This window comes from Macaca mulatta, chromosome 19 (genome assembly GCF_049350105.2).
Source record: "Macaca mulatta isolate MMU2019108-1 chromosome 19, T2T-MMU8v2.0, whole genome shotgun sequence".
Classification (NCBI taxonomy): domain Eukaryota; kingdom Metazoa; phylum Chordata; class Mammalia; order Primates; family Cercopithecidae; genus Macaca; species Macaca mulatta.
Window position 1 is genome coordinate 9,569,623 of NC_133424.1, and position 20,240 is coordinate 9,589,862.

Consider the following 20,240-nt stretch of genomic DNA (forward strand, 5'->3'; position numbering starts at 1 on the left):
GATTCCAACCAGCACTGTCAGAGTGTTCCAGCTTCTCCACAAGCTCTGCAACCCTTGGGATGGTCAGTCATTGTCATGGTGGCTTTTCTAAGAGCTTCCTGGTTGTATTTCAAGGTGTATTTGATGTCTATTTCCCCAGGGGAGGGATGTTGAACACTTTTTGAAGTGGTTCTTTACATCCCCTTTGAGGAAATGTCTGTTCAAGTCTTTTGCTGGGTTTTGAACAGAATCATTTGTTTGTTCCCTTGGAGTTTTGACAGCTCTTTGTGTATTCTGAGTATGAGCAGTCCTTGCGTGTATATGAGATTTGCAAATATTTTCTGCCCCAGTCTCAAGGTTGCTCTTCTATAGAAATCAAGAGCATCTGAGGCAGAGCAAAGGTTCAGGTGGAGGACGGAGCATTTCTCCACCTGTCCAGCATGCACAGCACCTCTCTCCTCGGAGGTGCAGGGACGTCTGTGCAGGGAGACACCCTGAAAAAGCAGGTGTGCTCAATTCTGAACAGAGCATCTCTGATTTCCGTCTGGCGCCTGAGGGTTCATGGCCCATCGGCCTTAGAAGAGACGTCTTCGGGCCTTGCACATTGGCCTCCATAGAACCTTGTGGCAAATTCTGGGCTCTGGACTGGGTGAGGGAGGTAGAGGTCTGAGGGCAGAGCTGGGCAGGGGCTCCAGGACATGGAGATCCAACTTGAATTCTTCAGGCAGAGCCTGTCTCCAGGAATCAGGCTTGGGCATCTGGGATGAGCCCTGGGGGACAGCCGCTCTGTAGTAAGGTTTGAGGTAGAGGATGCGCCAGGAAGAAGGGCTGATTCCATGCACGAGGTTTGATGGGGGTCCCATCAGGGGCACGAAGCCTTGGGGAGCCTCACCCTCTTGTACTGAAGGCGCCACGCACACATTCTCTGCTCTCCGGGCTCTCACAGATCCATTTCCAATGTCAATCTCCCAGACAGTCTCTGTACTCGTGAGCAGGAGCCAGCGGGCATGGGCAGGGAACAAGAGATCCTTCAAGGACATCAAGACTTGCTCAGGGACCACCAGGAGGAGCACATTCAGGAGGCTGAGTCGCAGGGCTCCCTGTGGATCCAGCACCAGGACCTCCTCTCCCAGGCGCAGGTACAGGACCATTCCTGGTTCCAACACCATGATGATCACCTTCGTCTGGGGAAGCTGTGGGTCCTGGGGGAGAAAAGCCATGGGTCAGTCATTGTCCTGTTAGGGAGGCTCCAACAGGGACAGACCAAGGCAGGGAGCTGCCAGCAACTTCCCCAACCATAAATTAAACTCTGCAGGGACACCCAGAATTTGCACTTGTATTGACACCCCTTGGGACAGTCATTTCCTGGAAGTCCCCTAGGGCCTGAGGCTCAGGCAGACCTGTCTCCCCCACACCCACCTAGGTGGTGTGACCTTACCTGGGGCAGCTCCAGGGGCAGCTGTGCAGGGTGGTGGGGACCTGGCTGCGCTCGAGCTGGTTCTGCACCTGTGGAGAGAGCAGAGTGTGCAGGTGAAAGCCCTTGTCATGCAGGATGCCCTCGAGGGTTAAAGGTGCCACCATGAGAAAGACCAAATGCAGAAGAAGCCAGGTACAGGACACCTGCCCACGGGGCTGCAGGAGGAAGCTCCAGACACTCTGGACAGCACAGCTGCTCGTCTCATGATGTGATGGGACACTGGCTTCCTAGCAGGGGACTCAGGATGAAAAAGACAAGATGCCTCACCTGGCTGAGGACCCAGCTCCTCCACTTTCTGGCGTTTTGGGGCATTTGATTGCGTGCTGGTGGAGCTGTAAGACAGAGGGACACAGTCAGATTTCGGGCAGTTACCTAATGTCCAATTCCCCGAATCCCCACAAATTCACTCCACTTCCCCCCGTTTCATTCAAGGTCACAGACTCGTCATCCACTTCCTGTGAGACCTGCTCCTAATCCGTTCTAACTCCCAGCTGTTCTTGCTCTCACCCCATCTACCTGAGCTTCCCTGGGTTAGGAAAAGGCAGGGAAGGAGGGTCGGTGCCCTCAGGGACCAGTTTACCCTTTCAGGAGTTCATGCAGATGAGAGTTAGAAACCTCTCCTTGAGTGTGAGGACTTGGAGAAAGATGTTGAGATGCCAGAAATGTGGCACCTCTGTCTATACAGGTAACATAGGAATGGGGTGTTAGGATTCTAATTAAAACAAGAAAAAAGGAAGGAATTTGTCGGGCGTGGTGGCTCACGCCTATAATCCTAGCACTTTGGGAGGCCAAGGTAGGAGGATTGCTTGGGTCCAGGAGTTTGAGAGCAGCCTGGGCAACATGGTGAAACCTAGTCTCTACTAAAAACACAAAACATTAGCGGGGCATGGTGGTGCACGCCTGTGCTCCCACCTATTCAGGAGGCTCGGGCGGGAGGATCACCTGAGACTCAGAGGTGGAGCCTGCAGTCAGCTAAAATCACACCACTGCAATCCAGCATGGAGGATCACAGTGAGATGCTGTCTCAATAAAATAAATAAGTAAATAATACAAATATAAAAATTAGAAATTAAAAAAGGAAGAAACTGGTTTTTTCTCTTAGTAGATCATGAACTCCTCACATCACATCCTACAATCTCCCTTCTTGCAGACCACAGAGCCCCTTCTCCGTGGAGCTGGTTGGGTGGATTGAAAGCGGGGCTGCCCTGAGATATGTGTGTGGTTGGGTTGTAGAAGCCTTCCCAGCACCTCGTGATCACTTACCCGCACCTCACTTCCTTCTTGCCCCAAATTCAAAACATCCAATCTCATGGCAGGTTCATGCATCTCTTTTCCCTTCCCCTCTCTCCAACACACACCCACACAACCCACAGGCAGGTCACCCTGCAGGCGTCCCCGGCACACAGCACAGCTCACCCGCTCTCTCCCGCCTGGTCGCTCTTGGATCCTGTGCAGGAATCACTGGGGCTTCTTGGGCGCCGGGAACCTTTCATGGTGAAAATTTCCAGGGTTCTCCAAGTCAGCCAATGCCAGTGTTTGTCTGTGTCCTGCAAAGATTTCTTTTTGGCCTCTGGATCCTTTACTTCCTTTGAGACAGAGGTGTCAGCCCCAAAGCTGACCCTGAAGACTTGGGCTGTGGAGCGGCGGGGCTGTGGCCAGCGGCAGGTGGATGAGGCTCTGACAACTGAGCTCTTGGGGGAATCCTTTATACCGTCAGCAGGGGGTGGAGCCAGGGGATTTATCACCAGGAACAGATGTGATTGGTTGTTCCTGGTATGACAGTGGAAGGGGCCCTCAAGGAGGATTGGGCATAAATCAATCAATAGATGACCAATCAATAGAACCTGCTTAATCCCGTCAACAGCCAACCTGTTTCCTGCCCCCTCCCATCCTCTAGGTCTTGTCTAATGATGATAGACACTTTCTGTAATACCCAATTCATCTATCGCTGAAATAGTTTTTAATGTGTACCTGTTATATTTTCATGCAATAAAAATATGTTAATTTTCATAGTGGCTATCCTGGGGAATGGTGTGTATATGAAATGAAGCGTCAAGGGAACAGAAGCAGAAGGAAATTCCCAAGCATCTCTGAGTGTCTCTGCTTGAATTCCTGCCATGTTTTCTTTTTTTTTTTTTTTGAGACGGAGTCTCGCTCTGTCACCCGGGCTGGAGTGCAGTGGCCGGATCTCAGCTCACTGCAAGCTCCGCCTCCCGGGTTTACGCCATTCTCCTGCCTCAGCCTCCCGAGTAGCTGGGACTACAGGCACCCGCCACCTCGCCCGGCTAGTTTTTTGTATTTTTTAGTAGAGACGGGGTTTCACTGTGTTAGCCAGGATGGTCTCGATCTCCTGACCTCGTGATCCACCCGTCTCGGCCTCCCAAACTGCTGGGATTACAGGCTTGAGCCACCGCGCCCGGCCTCCTGCCATGTTTTCTAAATAAGCTGGCTTCCTTCTTTCTATCTAAGTAAGAAGCTGTTTCAGAAGTTCAGTCTTACAGCATTTGACAAATACTGCTGAGAATTTCAGGATGCCGGGAGGAAACTTTGATTGGATTTGTGGATGTGCCTCTGAAAGCGTGTGTGTGTGTGTGTGTGTGTGTGTGTGTGTGTCCAGGATGAAGTGGCTCTTCCTGGGGTGCAGACCCTTCTTTGTCTTGAGAAAGTTCATTGCTGTTAACTCATTGTGGGTTTTGCGGACATTTTCCTTTTTTTTTGAAATTGAGTCTCGCTCTGTCACCCAGGCTGGAGTGCAGTGGCACAATCTCAGGTCACTGCAACCTCGGTCTCCTGGGTTCAAGCAATTCTCCTGCCTCAGCCTCCTGACTAGCTGAGAGTACAGACGCCCGCCACCACTCCTGCTTATTATTATTATCATTTTTTGTATTTTTAGTAGAGACCGGGTTTCACCATGATGGCCTTGCTGGTGTTGAACTCTTGACTTCAAGTGATCGACCTGCTTCAGCCTCCCAAAGTGCTGGAATTTTAGGTGTGAGCTACCACACTCGGCCTGTGGACATTTTCTGATATTTACACGAAGATATCCACTGTACATAACCATGTTTAAAGAACATCAGTTATTGCAGTCCTTGTTTTTTTCCACTTACCTTCTGCATCTTCTCTGCTCCTATTTCTGCTCAATAAATCTCTTCAAACTGCAAACCTAATCAGTGCACCTTTCCCCTCAAAATACTTTGTTTCCATGTCTAACAAATATTTATTGAAAACGATATGGTCCATGCCATTCACTCTTTTTTTTTTTTAACCTTTTTATTTTTATTTATTTATTTGTATATCTGTTGATTGATTGAATGATTGATTTGAGACAGAGTCTCACTCTGTCGCCCAGACTGGAGTGCAGTAGTATGATGTCGGCTCACTGTAACCTCCATCTCCCAGGTTCAAATGATTCTCTTGCCTCAGCCTCCCAAGTAGCTGGGACCACAGGCGCACGCCACCATGCCTGGCTAATTTGTGTATTTTTAGTAGAGATAGGGTTTCTCCACGCTGGCCAGGCTGCTCTCGAACTCCTGACCTCAAATGATCCCCCCGCCTCGGCCTCCCAAAATGCTGGGATTACAGACGTGAGCCACCATGCCCAGCCTCTTTTAAATTTCCTTTTGTTCTTCACTTTAGTTCTTAAAACACAATAACTTTAATTACAAAAAGCGAGTCACTTCACAGTCTGATAATACGTGTCTCTTGGTGCAATACAACTTTGAATATAAAGAAGAAAATGATAACCTTCATCATACCAAGATTTATTTATTAGGAGCTACAATTCATCAAAATTCACCACTGAGAGAGGGAGTGGAAACCTCCAGAGTGGGCAAGTTATTTGCGTTAAATTTATTTGTTAAAGTACATCAAACCAGAATGTATATGACTTTTGTCGAATTGTTAACAAATATTGCAAACAATTAAAAATAGGTAGAAAACTTGAATAGGGTGTGCCACAAAGGGAATAAACAAATAGTCGGTAAAAAAAAAATGTGAAAATAAATTATTTAATTTCTCTAGCTTCAGGGCAATGCTAATAAAAATCACCATGAGATACTCTTATACACCCATTGGTTTGGCCAACATGGAGAAGACAGCAACACTACATCCTGCCAACAAACCAAATGCCCATCAAGAGGGATGAACACTGTGGTATCTGCAACCACTGGAACTCTACACAGTGATAAGAATTCAACAATAACAATTGACTCAAGAGTAAAGATGTATCTCACAAATCTAATGTTGAGCTGCACACCACAGAGGGGTTTTTTGGGGTTTTTGCTGTTGTTGTTGTTGTTTTTTAGACAGTGTTTCATTCCTGTCACCAAGGCTGGAGTGCAATGGCATGATCTGGGCTCACTGCAACCTCCACTTCCTGGGCTCCAGTGATTCTCCTCCCTCAGTCTCCCCAGTAGCCGAGACTACAAGAAAAAATGCATATACAAGATCTCGCACTGTCACCTAGGGTGGAATGCAGTGGCACAATCCCAGCTCACTGTAGCCTTGAAATCCTGGGCTCAAGCGATCCTCCCACCTCAGCCTCCCAAGTAGTTGGGGCTACTGGTGTGGACCACCATACCCAGCTAACTTTCTTATTTATTTATTTATTTATTTATTTATTTATTTATTTATTTATGTAAAGACGGGTCTCACTATGTTACCCAGGCTGGTCTTGAACTCCTGGCCTCAAGTGATCCTCCTGCCTCAGTCTCCCAAAGCACTGGGGTTACAGGTGTGAGCCACTGCACCTGGTCTTTAGTGTTTTATATCTTCAAGGAAATATATTTGCATTGTAGAAAATGATGAATCTTGGCTGAAGATGAAGAAATCCATTAGGTAGCTTCTATTTTTTGAGATGGGTCATTGAGGGGGGTTGTGGTGGGTGGTCTCACTATGTTGCCCAGGCTAGTCTCGAACGCCTTAGGGCTCAAGAAATCCTCCTGGCTCAGCTTTTCAAGTAGCTGGGATTACAGTCAGGAACCACCACGCCCAGCTCCATTAGGTAGATATTGAAGTAGTGTGTGGGAGCCAGAACTGAGGCATTAACCAGGAGAAATGACTTCATCCAAATTGTTTCAGGATCGACTGATTAGTGATACAGGAGCTAGAAAAAAAATTATTGAGGCAGATAGTGAGGGCAAGAGAGTCCAAGGAAAGGTTTTCCTTTTAACAAAAAGCAGCCCCCAAATCACTTATTTTCTAATAAAAAGCAGCCTCAAAAATTAAGCTGCAAACATAAATAGGCAAGCTAGAAGCTTACATAGGTAAATGCTAGCAGCTGTGCCAATAGAAAAGGGATACCTGGAAGGCAGGTATATCCAACATGGAGGCTCCCTTGTCCCTTTTCTTTGTCAACCACTGGTACAGTAAGAGGGCAGGCAACATGGCACCGGCCAGGTGGAGAACCATCTGCATAATAAAAGACTAGGGTGGGGCGGCCAGCGTCTTCACATGCTATGCAAATGACACACCTGGTCCAACCAGTCTTGTGTGCCCTATGTAAATCAGACTCCGCCTCCCCAAGCTCATCTATAAAACCTTCTGCATCTCTTGGCGACCCCAGAAACCCGTTCGGGACCCCTTCCTCTATTCGAGGAAGCTGTGTTTTTTCTTTCACCTATTAAGCTTCTGTTTTATTTATTTATTTATTTCGAGACAGAGTCTCGCTCTGTCGCTCAGGTTGTAGTGCAGTGGCGCGATCTTGAGTAGCTTGGACTACAGGCCCATCCCACCATGCCTGGCTAATTTTTATAAAATTAGTAGAGACAAGTTTTCACCATATTGGTCAGGCTGGTCTCGAACTCCAGACCTCAGGTGATCCATCCATCTTGGCCTCTCAAAGTGTTGGGATTACAGGCGTTAGCCACTGTGCCCAGCCTAAACTTCTGGGTTTTATTTTTGTTTTTTTGAGACAGAGTTTCACTCTTGTTGCTCAGGCTGGTGTGCAATGGCGCGATCTCGGCTCACTGAAACCTCCGCCTCTCAGGTTCAAGTGATTCTCCTCCCTCAGCCTCCTGGGTAGCTGGGATTACAGGCGCCCGCCATCACGCCCAGCTAATCTTGTATTTTCAGTAGAGACAGGGTTTCTCCATGTTGGTCAGGCTGGTCTCGAACTCCTGACCTCAGGTGATCCACCTACCTGGGCCTCCCAAAGTGCTGGGATTATAGGCATGAGCCACTGTGCCTGGCTATGAGATACTTTTATACACCTATCAGTTAGCTAAAATGAAGAAGACAGCATACCAAGTCCTGACAGGACTATGGAGGAATCAGTCACTCATGTAAGAATAGTGGGAGTCTAAACTGGAATAGCCACTTTGGAAAACTGTTTGGCAGAATCTAATAAATCTCTGTGCACTTCTATCCTATTCCCCTGCCGACAAATAATTCCAAAGTTGAGTTGTGGACAGGTTACTTTTTTTTTTTTTACTACGACATACCTTCATCTATTTTAAATTAAAGCTATTTATTGGGTTTTATGTTGAGAACTGAAATTGAAAACATTAGAAACTTGAGGAGTGGACCGGAAGCAGTGGCTCACACCTGTAATCCCTGCACTCTGGGAGGCTGATGCAGGCAGATCACTTGAGATCAAGAGTTCGAGACCAGCCTGACCAACATGGCGAAGCCCCATCTGTACTAAAAATAAAAAATTAGCGAGCAGTGGTGGCAGGCACCTCTAATCCCAGCTACTTAGGAGGCTGAAGCACGATAATCGCTTGACCCTGGGAGGTGGAGGCTGAACTGAGCCAAGATGGTACTACTGCACTCCAATCTGGGCAACAGAGCAAGACTCTGTCGAAAGAAAGAAAGAAGGAAAGAAAAAAACAAGGAAAGAAAGAAAGAAAGAAAGAAAGAAAGAAAGGAAGGAAGGAAGGAAGGAAGGAAAGAAAGAAACAAGGAAGGAAAGAAAGAAAGAAAAGAAAGAAGAGAAGGAGGGAGGGAAGGAAGGAAGGATGGAAGGGAAGAAGGGAAGGAAGGAAGGAGGGAGAGAGGGAGGGAGGAGAAAATGTCTGAAAGAAAGAAAGAGAAAGAAAGAAAGAAAAGAAAAGAAAGAAAATGTTCACAAAACCCACAATGAGTTAACAGCAATGAACTTTCTCAAGAGAAAGAAGGGTCCGCACCCTAGGAACAGCCACTTCATCCTTGCTACACACACACACACACACACACACACACACACACACACTCACACACACACACACACACACAAAATTTCATAGGCACATCCACAAATCCAGTCAAAGTTTCCTTTGGGTCATCCTGTAATTTCTCAGCAGTATTTGTCAAACACTCTAAGATTGAACTTCTGAACACCTTACTTGGATAGGAAGAAGGAAGCCAGCTTATTTAGAAAACATGGCAGGAATTCAAGCAGAGACACTCAGAGATGCTTGGGAATTTCCTTCTGCTTCTGTTCCCTTGACGCTTCATTTCATATACATACCATTCCCCAGGATAGCCACTATGAAAATTAACATATTTTTATTGCATGAAAATATAACAGGTACACATTAAAAACTATTTCAGCGATAGATGAATTGGGTATTACAGAAAGTGTCTATCATGATTAGGCAAGACCTAGAGGATGGGAGGGGGCAGGAAACAGGTTGGCTGTTGACGGGATTAGGCAGGTTCTATTGATTGGTCATCTATTGATTGATTTATGCCCAATCCTCCTTGAGGGCCCCTCCCACTGTCATACCAGGAACAACCAATCACATCCGTTCCTGGTGATAAATCCCCTGGCTCCACCCCCTGCTGACGGTATAAAGGATTCCCCCAAGAGCTCAGTTGTCAGAGCCTCATCCACCTGCCGCTGGCCACAGCCCCGCCGCTCCACAGCCCAAGTCTTCAGGGTCAGCTTTGGGGCTGACACCTCTGTCTCAAAGGAAGTAAAGGATCCAGAGGCCAAAAAGAAATCTTTGCAGGACACAGACAAACACTGGCATTGGCTGACTTGGAGAACCCTGGAAATTTTCACCATGAAAGGTTCCCGGCGCCCAAGAAGCCCCAGTGATTCCTGCACAGGATCCAAGAGCGACCAGGCGGGAGAGAGCGGGTGAGCTGTGCTGTGTGCCGGGGACGCCTGCAGGGTGACCTGCCTGTGGGCTGTGTGGGTGTGTGTTGGAGAGAGGGGAAGGGAAAAGAGATGCATGAACCTGCCATGAGATTGGATGTTTTGAATTTGGGGCAAGAAGGAAGTGAGGTGCGGGTAAGTGATCACGAGGTGCTGGGAAGGCTTCTACAACCCAACCACACACATATCTCAGGGCAGCCCCGCTTTCAATCCACCCAACCAGCTCCACGGAGAAGGGGCTCTGTGGTCTGCAAGAAGGGAGATTGTAGGATGTGATGTGAGGAGTTCATGATCTACTAAGAGAAAAAACCAGTTTCTTCCTTTTTTAATTTCTAATTTTTATATTTGTATTATTTACTTATTTATTTTATTGAGACAGCATCTCACTGTGATCCTCCATGCTGGATTGCAGTGGTGTGATTTTAGCTGACTGCAGGCTCCACCTCTGAGTCTCAGGTGATCCTCCCGCCCGAGCCTCCTGAATAGGTGGGAGCACAGGCGTGCACCACCATGCCCCGCTAATGTTTTGTGTTTTTAGTAGAGACTAGGTTTCACCATGTTGCCCAGGCTGCTCTCAAACTCCTGGACCCAAGCAATCCTCCTACCTTGGCCTCCCAAAGTGCTAGGATTATAGGCGTGAGCCACCACGCCCGACAAATTCCTTCCTTTTTTCTTGTTTTAATTAGAATCCTAACACCCCATTCCTATGTTACCTGTATAGACAGAGGTGCCACATTTCTGGCATCTCAACATCTTTCTCCAAGTCCTCACACTCAAGGAGAGGTTTCTAACTCTCATCTGCATGAACTCCTGAAAGGGTAAACTGGTCCCTGAGGGCACCGACCCTCCTTCCCTGCCTTTTCCTAACCCAGGGAAGCTCAGGTAGATGGGGTGAGAGCAAGAACAGCTGGGAGTTAGAACGGATTAGGAGCAGGTCTCACAGGAAGTGGATGACGAGTCTGTGACCTTGAATGAAACGGGGGGAAGTGGAGTGAATTTGTGGGGATTCGGGGAATTGGACATTAGGTAACTGCCCGAAATCTGACTGTGTCCCTCTGTCTTACAGCTCCACCAGCACGCAATCAAATGCCCCAAAACGCCAGAAAGTGGAGGAGCTGGGTCCTCAGCCAGGTGAGGCATCTTGTCTTTTTCATCCTGAGTCCCCTGCTAGGAAGCCAGTGTCCCATCACATCATGAGACGAGCAGCTGTGCTGTCCAGAGTGTCTGGAGCTTCCTCCTGCAGCCCCGTGGGCAGGTGTCCTGTACCTGGCTTCTTCTCTATTTGGTCTTTCTCATGGTGGCACCTTTAACCCTCGAGGGCATCCTGCATGACAAGGGCTTTCACCTGCACACTCTGCTCTCTCCACAGGTGCAGAACCAGCTCGAGCGCAGCCAGGTCCCCACCACCCTGCACAGCTGCCCCTGGAGCTGCCCCAGGTAAGGTCACACCACCTAGGTGGGTGTGGGGGAGACAGGTCTGCCTGAGCCTCAGGCCCTAGGGGACTTCCAGGAAATGACTGTCCCAAGGGGTGTCAATACAAGTGCAAATTCTGGGTGTCCCTGCAGAGTTTATGGTTGGGGAAGTTGCTGGCAGCTCCCTGCCTTGGTCTGTCCCTGTTGGAGCCTCCCTGACAGGACAATGACTGACCCATGGCTTTTCTCCCCCAGGACCCACAGCTTCCCCAGACGAAGGTGATCATCATGGTGTTGGAACCAGGAATGGTCCTGTACCTGCGCCTGGGAGAGGAGGTCCTGGTGCTGGATCCACAGGGAGCCCTGCGACTCAGCCTCCTGAATGTGCTCCTCCTGGTGGTCCCTGAGCAAGTCTTGATGTCCTTGAAGGATCTCTTGTTCCCTGCCCATGCCCGCTGGCTCCTGCTCACGAGTACAGAGACTGTCTGGGAGATTGACATTGGAAATGGATCTGTGAGAGCCCGGAGAGCAGAGAATGTGTGTGTGGCGCCTTCAGTACAAGAGGGTGAGGCTCCCCAAGGCTTCCTGCCCCTGATGGGACCCCCATCAAACCTCGTGCATGGAATCAGCCCTTCTTCCTGGCGCATCCTCTACCTCAAACCTTACTACAGAGCGGCTGTCCCCCAGGGCTCATCCCAGATGCCCAAGCCTGATTCCTGGAGACAGGCTCTGCCTGAAGAATTCAAGTTGGATCTCCATGTCCTGGAGCCCCTGCCCAGCTCTGCCCTCAGACCTCTACCTCCCTCACCCAGTCCAGAGCCCAGAATTTGCCACAAGGTTCTATGGAGGCCAATGTGCAAGGCCCGAAGACGTCTCTTCTAAGGCCGATGGGCCATGAACCCTCAGGCGCCAGACGGAAATCAGAGATGCTCTGTTCAGAATTGAGCACACCTGCTTTTTCAGGGTGTCTCCCTGCACAGACGTCCCTGCACCTCCGAGGAGAGAGGCGCTGTGCATGCTGGACAGGTGGAGAAATGCTCCGTCCTCCACCTGAACCTTTGCTCTGCCTCAGATGCTCTTGATTTCTATAGAAGAGCAACCTTGAGACTGGGGCAGAAAATATTTGCAAATCTCATATACACGCAAGGACTGCTCATACTCAGAATACACAAAGAGCTGTCAAAACTCCAAGAGAACAAACAAATGATTCTGTTCAAAACCCAGCAAAAGACTTGAACAGACATTTCCTCAAAGGGGATGTAAAGAACCACTTCAAAAAGTGTTCAACATCCCTCCCCTGGGGAAATAGACATCAAATACACCTTGAAATACAACCAGGAAGCTCTTAGAAAAGCCACCATGACAATGACTGACCATCCCAAGGGTTGCAGAGCTTGTGGAGAAGCTGGAACACTCTGACAGTGCTGGTTGGAATCCAAATGGGACAACCTCCAGGAGAGTTTCATTGATTCATAATCAATACAATAGGCACTTAGCATTGGCACCATCTTTCCCATCCTGAGATAGTTGTTCTAAAGAAATTAGAACTCATGTTGACAAGGCTGAGGTCAGAGGCTTCTAGCATCTGTCCTCACCATCGCCAATAGATGGATGGGACTTTAACCTCATTCAACTATGAACAGAAACAGAAACTGTGACCCATTCTTTCAATGGGATGCAATTCAGCAATAAATGGGATGGGATTCTTCTTTGTAAATTGAGTTCTAAGAATGAGTAGTGAATAATTTGTTGGAACACTTGAAGGTATGTTTGGACTCTTAGGCTATGTGAGACTTATCCTGAGATTGTAAGTCTCATGAAATTGACATGCACGTCAAGCATGTGTGATCGAAATTCAGTTTTTAATTGAGGTTTGCTGTAAAACGCATACTAAATTTTGCATCTGAGAATGAAGCATTGTAGCATGTATCTTATTCATCATTGTGATGTAGATTGTATTGGTGTTGATTATATCTGTATTTCTTGGGTGAAATAAAAATGTTAAAATGAGTTTCATCTATTTGTGTTTATTTTCTTTAATATGTTTTCTCAAAAATCTCCATTTCTGGGCTGTGGGTGGTGGCTTATGCCTGTAATCCCAGCACTTTGGGAGGGCGAGGCAGGTGGATCACGTGGTCAGGAGATCGACACCATCCTGGCTAATACAGTGAAACCCTGTCTCCACTAAAATTACAAAAAAAATTAGCCGGGCGGGATGGCGGGTGCCTGTAGCCCCAGCTACTCGGGAGGTAGGAGAATGGTATGAACCCAGGAGGTGGAGCTTGCAGTGAGCTGTGGCTTGCACTCCAGCCTGGGTGATAGTGCGAGATTACATCTCAAAAAAAAAAAAAAAAAAAGAAAAAGAAAAAAATCTCCATTTCCGGCTCAGCACTGTAGCTCACACCTGTAATCTCAGCATTTTGGGAGGCTAGTGGCTCATTTGAGCCCGGGAGTTGGAAACCAGCCCGGACAACATGAGGAAACCCCATCTCTAGAAAAAATGCAAAAATTAGGCAGGTGTGGGATCTCCCCACTCGAGAGGCTGAGGTGGGAGGATGGCTTGAGTCCAGGAGGCAGAGGTTGCAGTGATCTGAGATTGTGCCATTGCACTCCAGCCTGAGTGACAGAGTGAGACCTGGTCTAAAAATAATAATAAAAAATAAAGTAAAATAAAATAAAACTCCATTTCTACAGCAAATTGTTTTATTTCTATTGGGTACAAGGCACAGATGGTACAGCTCACACTAAGTGGATAGAGATGAGCTTTCTCAAGGCAAAAGAGTATCCCCCACTCCACAGATGACAGCACACACGCACAATCACAAAACACATTTATGAATCCATTTATACCCCCACCACAGGTCATCTTCAAATTTCCCTCAGTGTTTCTCAAATGCATGAGTTTGCACTTCTAAAGAGTCTTTCGTGAATAGACCCCCACAGGTGGTCTGTTTGGACAACTATGGAGAATCACAATTAGAAACTCTCTCACAACACCTTGCATATTTCCCTTCACTTCCTTTTTTTTTTTTTTGAGACGGAACGGAATCTCCCTCTGTCATCCAGGCTGGAGTGCAATGGCACCATCTCAGCTCACTGCAACTTCTGCCTCCAGGGTTCAAGCAATTATCCTGTCTCAGCCTCCCAAGTAGCTGGGACTACAGGTGTACACCACCATGCTTAGCTAATTTTTGTATTTTTAGTAGAGTTCGGGTTTCACCACATTGGTCAGGCTGGTCTTGAACTCCTGATGTCAGGTAATACACCCGCCTAGGCCTCCCAAATGGCTGGGATTACAGGCATGAGTCACTATGCTTGGCCTACTTCCATTTTTTAGGAGTTCAAACAAATTACGGATCACAGTCCCCAAAAGAGTCACTATAAAAGTCAATTCATTTTTTTACTATGGAAACACTTATAAGACACATAAAAATACTCATTTCAGCCAATGGATAAAGAGGCTATAGCAGAAAGTGAGAATCACTCTTATGCCATGTCTACTGGAAGGGGTGGGGGGTGGGGCAGGGCTCATCTCGCCCACCAGGAAGCACCAAGACTAGTCCATCAAATGGTCAACAAATAGCATTTTTTTTCTTTTTTTTTTCTTTTTTAATTTTTTGAGATGGAGTTTAGCTTTTGTTGCCCAGGCTGGAGTGCAATGGTGTGATCTCAGCTCACCGCAACCTCTGCCTCCCGGGTTCAAGTGATTCTCCTGCCTCAGCCTCCCTAGTAGCTGGGATTAAAGGCATGTGCCACTACAACCGGCTGATTTGTATTTTTAGTAGAGTCAGGGTTTCTCCATGTTGGTCAGGCTGGTCTCGAACTCCTGACTTCAGGTGATCCACCCTCCTCGGCCTCCCAAAGTGTTGGGATTACAGGCGTGAGCCACCACGCCCAACCTGATCAGTATTCTTTACTGCTGTATTTACTAATTCACTAATGAGCATATTCTAACATTATCAACTAGGCCATCCAACACAACTATGCATTAAGACATAGTTAAGGAAAGAATGTACTGAAAGTGATTGGGAACATTAACATTGCTTTCTCCACCTTTTTTTTTTTTTAACAACTGACATTTGTTTATCACAGTTCTGGAGGCTGGAAGTCCAAGACGAGGGTGCCAGCATGATCCCGGTCTGATGAGGACCCTCTTCCAGGTTGGAGACTGGCATATCCTCCCTGTCTCCTCACATGGAAGGTGCTGGCGAGCTCTCTTTTGTCACTTTCAGAAGGCCACTAATCCCATCTGCAAGGGTTCCACCTCTGTAACCTCATCATCTCCCAAGGTCCCACCTCCTAACACCTTCACATTGGAGGTTTGAGGGTTAGAATTTAAGCCTAAAGGAAAAAACATTTTATTTTTGAGACAGAGTCTTGATCTGTTGCCCAGGCTGAAGTTCAGTGGCACAATCTCAGCTCACTGCAGCCTTGAAATCCCGGGCTCAAACCATCCTTCCACCTCAGTCTCCCAAATAGCTGGGACTACAGGCACTTACCACCACACTTGGCTGATTTTTAAAATTTTTTGTAGAGATAGGGGTCTCGCTATGTTGTCCTGACTGGTCTCAAACTGGGCTCAAGTGAGCCTCCTGCCTCTGCCTCCCAATGCACTGGGATTACAGGTATGAGCCACCACTCCCAGCCCAGGATATTAATACAGTAAATATTAACTCCTATCTCAGATTGTATATCTAATAATGATTACTGGCAGTAAGAATGCTCACAAGTTACAAGGGTAATGATAACGGAATCACCACGATCTTGGTGATGCAGCATCCAAAACTCATGCCTTCTTCAATTCTGGTCACAGAGACGACCCGCACATGAAACTCTTACACATTTTCTTTCATGATTTGGCCTAGAAGTGATACATCTAGTCTCCTTGATTTTAGAATGTCCATTTTTAAAATCAAGGAGATGAGGCCAGCAGGGTCTTCTGTGTGCCCAGAATGAGATGAGAACTGTATAAATGTCTGAGGCCGTTACTCAATTATTCTTTTATTTACTATTTTCTTTCTTTCCTTTTTTTTTTTTTTTTTTTTTTTTTTTACACACAATCTCACCCTGGCACCCAGGCTGGAGTGCAGTGGTGCGATCTTGACTCTCTGCAACCTCTGCGTCCCAGGCTCAAGCGATTCTCGTGCCTCAGCCACCCAAGTAGCTGGGATTACAGGCATGCTCCACCACATCCAGCTAATTTTTGTATTTTTAGTAGAGATGGGGTTTCTCGATGTTGGCCAGGCTGGTCTTAAACTCCTGACCTTGTGATCCACCTGCCTCAGCCTCCCAAAGTGCTGGGATTACATGCATGAGCCACCGTACCTGGCCCAGGCCTGTTTTTAAAAGTTTTTTTTTTAGAAACAGGGTCTCACTATGTGGCCCTTAGTACTCTCCATAGTGGTTGAACTAACTTACATTCCCATCAATACTGTACAAGCGTTCCCTTTTCTCCACATCCTCGCCAGCAGGTATTATTGCCTGTCTTTTGGATGTAAGCTGTTTTAACTAGGGTATGATGATATCTCATCATAGTTTTGACTTGCATTTCTCTGATGATCAATTATGTTGAGCACCTTTTCATACGCCTGTTTACTATTTGTATGTCTTCTTTTGAAAAACGTCTATTCAGAGGCTGGGCGTGGTGGCTCATGCCTGTAATCCCAGCACTTTGGGAGGCCGAGGTGGGCAGATCACCTGAGGTCAGGAGTTTGAGACCAGCCTGGCCTACATGGTGAAACCCTGTGTCTACTGAAAGTACAAAAATTAGCCAGGCATGGTGGTGGGTGCCTGTAATCCCATCTACTTGGGAGGCTGAGGCAGGAGAATCACTTGAACCTGGGAGGCGGGAGGCAGAGATTGCAGTTAGTTGAGATCGTGCCATTGCACTCTAGTCTGGGTGACAGAGTGAGACTCCATCTCAAAAAAATCAAATTATTAGATTTTGTCCTAGTGGGCCAAGCATGGTATCTCACGCCTGTAATGCCAGCACTTTGAGGGGCCGGGGTGGGAGGATTACCAGAGGTCAAGCGTTCAAGACCAGCCTGGCCAATATGGTGAAACCCAGTCTCTACTAAAAATACACAAATTAGCTGGGCATGGTGGCAGGTGCCTGTAGTGCCACCTACTCAGGAGGCTGAGGCAGGAGAATTGCTTGAACCTGGGAGGTGGAGGTTGGGGTGAGCCGAGATTGTTCCACTGCACTTCAGACTGGGCAACAGACTCTGTCTCAGAAAAAAAAAAAAAAAAGATTGTGTCCTATTGAGTTGTTTAAGCTCCTTCTGTATTTTAAATTAATTTCTATATTTTACTTATCACCTGATAGACACTGCAAATGTGCATATTTTGATCAAATATCTAAGTTGCACATGATTTAGTTTCTGTTTTCTTCTTGCTTCCTTAGTTTTGTTAGCTTTATATTGTCTAAATATTAGCTTGATGATATATTAATATTTCTAATATATTTAGGAGTTTTCCTAAATTTAAAAGTTAGTCGAGCAAAATTCTTTTACACATGTGTAATCTATTGTCCACAAGCCTCTTATTAAATCATCATTGTTGAGCTGTTTTGAAATTCTATCCTTATCACAACTAGGTTTTCAGGACAGAAATGATTCTAAAAACAAATGTTCCTCCGTCGATTTACTGCTTTGTGTTATTGCTTTTGTTTTAAGTTTTCTTTTTCTGATATCAAATTGAGAATAATTTTTTGTATCAAGGTGGAATTGACATAATAAGAAATTATTTTAAAGTGAACAAATCAGCGGCATCTGGTACATACATTCATGAAGCGATGCCTCAGCTGTCACCTGTCTCTAGTTACAAGTCATTTTTGCCATCCCCAAATCAGACTCTTACCCATTAAGTAATCAACCCCAAATCCCCTCTGCACCCACCTCTAAGATCATGCAGCCATCAATCTCCTTCCCTTCCCTCCCTCCCTCCCTCCCTCCCTCCCTCCCTCCCTCCCTCCCTCCATTCCTTCTTTCCCTTCCCTCCCTCTCTCCCTCCCTGCCTCCTTCTTTCTTCTTCTTCTTCTTTTTTTTTTTTTTTTTTTTGAGGCAGAGTCTGGCTCTGTCATCCAGGCTGGAGTGCAATGGCACAATCTCAGCTCACTGCAACCTCCGCCTCCTGGTTAAAGTGATTCTCTTGAGATTTCCGAGTAGCTGGGAGTACAGGCATGCACCACCACGTCCTGCTAATTTTTGTATTTTTTTATTTTTAGGAGAGATAAGGTTTCAACATGTTGGCCAGGCTGGTCTCTAACCCTTGACCTCAGGTGATCCACCCACCTCGGTTTCCCAAAATGCTGATTACAGGCATGAGCCACCACAACCGGCCATCATCAATCTGCTTTCTCTTTCTGTGGATTTAACTGTTCTAGATATTTTATATAAATGAATTTATACCACATGCTACCTACTGTGTCAGCCTTCTTTCATTTAGTATGTGTTTAAGGTTCATCTACATGGTAGCAGATAACTTTTTCTTTTTTTTGAGACAGGGTTTCATTCTATCACCCAGGCTGGAATGCAGTGGCATGATCTTGGCTCACTGCAACCTCTGCCTCCCGGGTTCAAGCAATTGTCCTGCCTCAGCCTCCCAAGTAGCTGGGATTACAGGCACGTGCTGCCACGCCCAGGTAATTTTTGTATTTTTAGTAGAGATGGCATTTCACCATGTTGGCCAGGATGGTTTTGATCTCCTGACCTTGTGATCTGCCCACCTCGGCCTCCCAAAGTGCTGGGATTACAGGCATGAGCCACCACGCCCGGCCAGCAGTCACAGTTTAATGTCTGATGGGACTCTCACTGTGTTTCTTGGTGGAAGTGTCCCCTCTGGAAACCAGGCCTTTTAGATGAATTATTTCTTCTGCTTTCCCCCCAACAGCCCTATCCCCCATCCTATATGGAGAACACTGGTGTTGCCAACTATTTTAGACTTCAGGTGGGAGTATCAATGCATTGATAGCACCCCAGGGTAGCACAGCAGCTGATGGAATTCCTGGGCAAAGATACGAACCTTCCTGCCAAGTGATGGGCAAAAGTAGATTCTGAGAAGCAAAGGGGTGACCAATACTGAGTATCTTCCATTGTCTCAATAAATCTACCTCCTCTATGAATGACATTGATAGGCTTCCTTGCCTTATGGCTTTTGCTTTGGTTTGGCTAATGGGGAGGCCGGGCATGAGATCAGAAGCATAAAGGAGAGTGAGGTCTGACCCTGGCTGTTTGCTGCAGGAGGACCTGGGGCTGGATGCTATGCCTGACTGACCTACCCTCAGCTCCTGGAATGCAGCCCTCTTCTCTCCTCTCCAGATTCAATTGTTCCCTCCCTTCATCCCTTCAAGCTCTGGGGTGTTAAAAGAGCTCTGCCCTGCTCAGCTACTGGGTGCTTTACAATCTTGTGGTTTCCCTGGATCCTGTCCACAGCACTGTGCGTAGACCCTTTATGAAACCTCTACGTGAATTGTCCTAGTCTGTGGGTGCCAACCCGAGTTCCTGCTGGGACTCTGACTGCTATGCCAACTCACTGAAATAAGGAAAAGTCCTAACAACGTCTCAGAAAACCCAACAAGATCAGGATCCACCATGTCTCTGACCACATCATCTTCTACTGCTCCCAATCACCTGCTTTGTTCCACTCCAGCTGTATTGGCCTCCTTGCTGTGGGCCTTTGCATGCCAACACGACTCGTGCAAGACAAATTCTTATGACTCACTGTCCCAACTTGTTGAGATCTCTGCTCAAATACTCCTTACCAAGAGGCTTTCTTTTCCTCATCTATATAAAATTATTCCCAACCCCCCTTAACTCTCTTAAAATGCTTTTTTTCATAACTCTATAATACCATACTTTCTTGATTTTTCTATAATCTGTTCCTCCTCCATAAGGATGAAGTATTTCAATGGCAAAACTTTGCCTGGCACATAGAACATACTCTGTAAACAGAGTAGTGGTTAAGTGCATGGACTATCTGGGTTCAGATCTTGGCTCTACCATTTACCAGTCAGTGAATGCAGACAAGTAACTTAAGTGTATCATACCAGTTTTCTCATCTGTAAACTGGAGATAATAACATTACATACTTATGTTTATAATGCATACTCAGTTAATATTTATATGGCATTTAGAAGGGGCCCTGACCTATGGAAAGTACTATATCAGGAGTTCAAGACCAACCTGGCCAACATGGTGAAACCCTGTCTCTACTAAAAATACAAAAAAATTAGCCAGGCGTGGTGGTGGGCACCTGTAATCCCACTGAGGCAGGAGAATCACTTGAACCTGG